This window comes from Lactuca serriola, chromosome 7, assembly GCF_051521515.1.
Source record: "Lactuca serriola cultivar US96UC23 chromosome 7, Lser_US96UC23_V15, whole genome shotgun sequence".
Lineage (NCBI taxonomy): Eukaryota > Viridiplantae > Streptophyta > Magnoliopsida > Asterales > Asteraceae > Lactuca > Lactuca serriola.
This window is the reverse complement of record NC_136414.1, coordinates 93,398,072-93,402,327: the sequence shown is the minus strand read 5'-3', so window position 1 is coordinate 93,402,327 and position 4,256 is coordinate 93,398,072.

The window sequence follows — 4,256 nt, the reverse complement described above, 5'->3', positions numbered from 1 at the left end:
TTTAAGGATTATCTGAGTCTTCTGTCAAGTATAAGTGTTCTTCTGGGACATTTGGTCTGTGACACTATTTCTAGTGGGAACCTCAAGTTATCAGAAGTTGAGCAGTCAGTTGGGAGATAAGTGGACTGGGTTCAACAATAATGATTCAATATGGGCGGTCTGTGAGGGAGTAATACCATCTCAAGAATTCAAATTTCAGATTGGGTAAATGGGATTATGATGCCAGGAATTCATTCATTTTCGGGTTGTAGAGTCCTACGAGTATTGGTTTCGGTTGCATTAATTGGGAAGGTTGTGGTATGCTAAGGGTTGTGGCCGAGTTGCTCAAGTGTTTGGCGTATCGGGAATGGTAAGAGATGATTTCGAGGACGGAATCTAATTTAAGTGGGGGAGAATTGTAACATTCAATTTGAAATTTAATTAAATAAGTAAATAAATAATAAAACCTTAACCCCGAGATGTAAATCATATTATTTTATTGTAACCCTAAATCATTAATATTTAGCGGGGTGTTGGTTTCGGGGAGTTAGATGATATAATTTAGACTTTGGGGGGGGGGGGGGGGGTTTAAAAGTGTAATTCTAGGATTTGTTTTGTAAAGAATTCTAAAGGTTGAGGGTTGTTTGGTAAATTATGGAATCAAGTTAAAAGGATTTGGGGGGGAGGGACTGAAAGTGTTATTATGAGAAAAGATTCCAAATGAATGGGTGTAACCCATCACCTCCTTTCATCTAAACCTAAACCTAGTTCAAGTGCACCAGCCACCCTACTCCTACCTCCAGTCACTACCGTTGCAGTGTCGAGTCCTTACCGTCGCCGTGATCCACCAAGCGAGATGAGCACCGCAATTTCTGTTTTGTTGCCGATGAAGACGTGATTCAAGGTCGACATCGGGGCCGCTATTGCCTCTATCTTCTCTGGTAATAGTGAATCCTTTCCCCTTCTTGTTTTTTAGTCATTTCCTCATGTCCGTCGCCATCGCCACCCCAACGACTATCATATTTTGATGATATCCTCTCTGATCACCACAAACCACCATAAGAGTGGTGGTGCTCTTTGTGTATGTTCATACTTCAGCCTATGTCATTGTGTATGTGAGTGTTTCAGTCGTTACCACGGGTATGTGGATGAGTTTTCGGCTGGAAAACGCAAGAAGACCACAATGGCAACCAGCCATGGTGGCTGTCGGCCATGTTACTCCTTCTGCATCCACCAACCACCGTGAGAGGTGGTTGTGTGTGTGAAATGGTGTTATGTGTGTGTTTATTTTAGTTGAAGTTGTTTTTAGGTGTTTCTTGACCGGAAACTGAAGAAAAACCACCACCAACACCGTGAGGTGGTGGTTGCCACCACATGCTGCCACCTGCCGCCACTTTGGGTGGGCGTGTGTATATATGTGTGTGTTTTTGGACGGATGTTTGAAATGCATTATCATAGTTTTGGCCTAAAATCATAACTACCACCACCGTGAACCATCGTTGACCACCACCGCCTGGTGTGTTAGTTGATGGTGCCCGACTCATTAAACTCTAATTAACCTAATTGGCTTGTATTTGGGTTGGAAATCCTAATTAGGGTTTAGAAAACCCTAATGTTATGAAACCCTAATTTTGGAATTTGTTGAGACCCGCATTGAAACTATTTATTAGACTTAAAATATTAATTAATAATCCTTTGCAATTAACTTAATGCAATATTGGAATTAATGGATTAAGTCCTTAATGGGTTAAGTGTTCTTACTTAACCCTAATTGTCATTTTATGTGAAAATCCTAATTTTGTTTTGGCTTAAGTTGGGCCTCCCTTTTTGGGCTTAGGTGTTTGGGTTGTTTTTGGGCCATCTGAAAACATGTGTATGGGCTAGGATATGTGGATGGGCTTTAGGGTAAGGCCCATGTAAGGTGTTGGGCCCAATTTGGAAAATCGAGCCATATATTAGGCCTTGATTGATTATTTGGCTTTTGGGCCTCTAGAGTTTGAGTTTGGGCATTGGTTTTGGACCAGGCTAGGTTAGGGGTAAAATAGTCTCTTTACCCCAAGTATGAAGTTATGGCTATGTATTCGAACCCAATTATTAATTGGGTGTTGTTCTGATGATTGACAGTTTGGGGATTTGTTTAAATTTGGAAGTGGAGAGTTTGGACATGTTTTGGGCCAGTGGGCTAAGTCATTTGGAAGTTGATAAATTTGGTTCATTTTGCTTGGAAATTTGATTGAAAATTTTTTAAACTTTAGTTGGAACTTGTTAAAATTAACAAGATTTTTGCAAAATTTTAGTTGGAATTGTCGAATGGAAGTGGCTAGTGTTGTTTGAAATTGTTGAAAGTTGGGTGGAATTATTTGTTGAAATAGTTTGTGTTTGGTCTAAATATTGTCATATATATATATATATATATATATATATATATATATATATATGAGTGGTGAGAAGAGGGATTACTATGTGGATTGGGTTTACTTTTACAGGTCTTCAAGAATGTGTAGAACTCAGGAACAGGTACATAACCACGGATCAATCATTGATCTGAATCCAAAAAAGAATGTTGTCGGTACATCATACAAATCAGTCGGTAAATGAAAGAAAGGTGGAGACGAGGGAGGTGATCCTTCCCTCACAAACGTGGAAATAAAAACATATCGATCGAACCTTAACGATCGGGAAATCCAGCCAACAAAGTTCTACCATGAGGAGTAAATAAGAAAGCTAGGGGTCGATGACAATGTGACATCCCCAATTTCACGGCCAGAAAAGATCGGTTTGTTTATGCTTCATTTTAAAATCAGAGTGATCTTTTTAAAGAAAACAATTGCGGAATTTGTTCCCAAAACAAAATATGATAAGAATCTATCAAAACTTTTCTTGAAGAAATGTATTTTCATTAAATAACAAAATTTCGGGATGTCATGTTCCGATACAGATCAAAAGTATAAACAGTACAATACAGATCTTACAACAATTATTTATTACTACTGATCTATAATCCAAAATCTCTCGTCAAGTCATCCGACTTATACTCTTGTGTCATTACCTATAATACAAAGAAAATTGCGCGGGTCAGGCTTGGGAGCCTGGTGAGCATATAGGGTTTTCAACCCACAATGTTATATATATATATATATATATATATATATATATATATATATATATATATATATATATATATATTAGAAATCACAAACATATACAATTTCACTATATACAAGAAACTCTTATCCTACCCCATCTATCCTCACAACGACACGATCTAAACTCTTGTATCTAAAATTTTCCTCTTTACCTGATCCCTACTCACGGATCTAAAACTATCCTCTTCACCCGATCCATACTCATGGATCTAAAACTAACCTTTTCACCTGATCCATACTCATGGATCTAAAACTAACCTCCAGATCTGATCCATACTCCCGGATCAATATGTAACGCCCCGTTCCTGGTACGTATTTATTTTGATTAAATGCTCTTTTAGGAAGAGCTACTCAGCGAGTTATAGCCCTAACTCGCCGAGTAGATGTCGAGTTGGATACGGGCCTTAAGTGATCTAATCGGTGAGTCCACGCATGGACTCGGCGAGTAGGCCAATCAGGAGGAGACCCTAATTCTTAGGGTTTGCAACCTATTTAAACGTCCTTATAGCCCCCATCTCAGCCTCCATTACCCTCAAAGCATTCCTTATCAAACCCTAGCCGTTTTCTAGTGAGTGTGTGTGTGTGTGTTTATTGCTTGTGAAGGCATATTTGGAGTAAGAAGGAGAATGAGAAAGTTGGAGAGTTAAAGGAAGAGGAAGTAGATCCAGCATACACACTCTATTGGTCATCTTTTCTGGTATTAAATTCTATACCTTTCTTATTGATCATATAGATCTATGTTGTTCCTAATTTGTGGTTTCTAAGCCCAAAAACCCCAAATCCCTTATGTATAGGCCTTGTGGCCGGGTTATACCTCAGATCTGGACACTCATGGTATGCTAGAAGTATAAAGTTTTGGTGGTGATTGTGATTACAGTCCCTATTGAGCCTAGAACCTCATTAAGAGCTTATTTTGGTCATATGAAGCCTTTAAAGCCATGCATGCACGTAAAGTTAGCAACTTTACGTGAAAAACATGCCCTAGGAGTTTAGATCCATGATTTGGAGCAGCTGCATGGTTCAGATCGGACCTGTACGGAAAAAGGACTGTATGAACTTGGCGAGTCTCCAGGGCGGCTCGGCGAGTTATATAAAGTTAGCCGTCGACTCGACGAATTGGAAGAACAACTC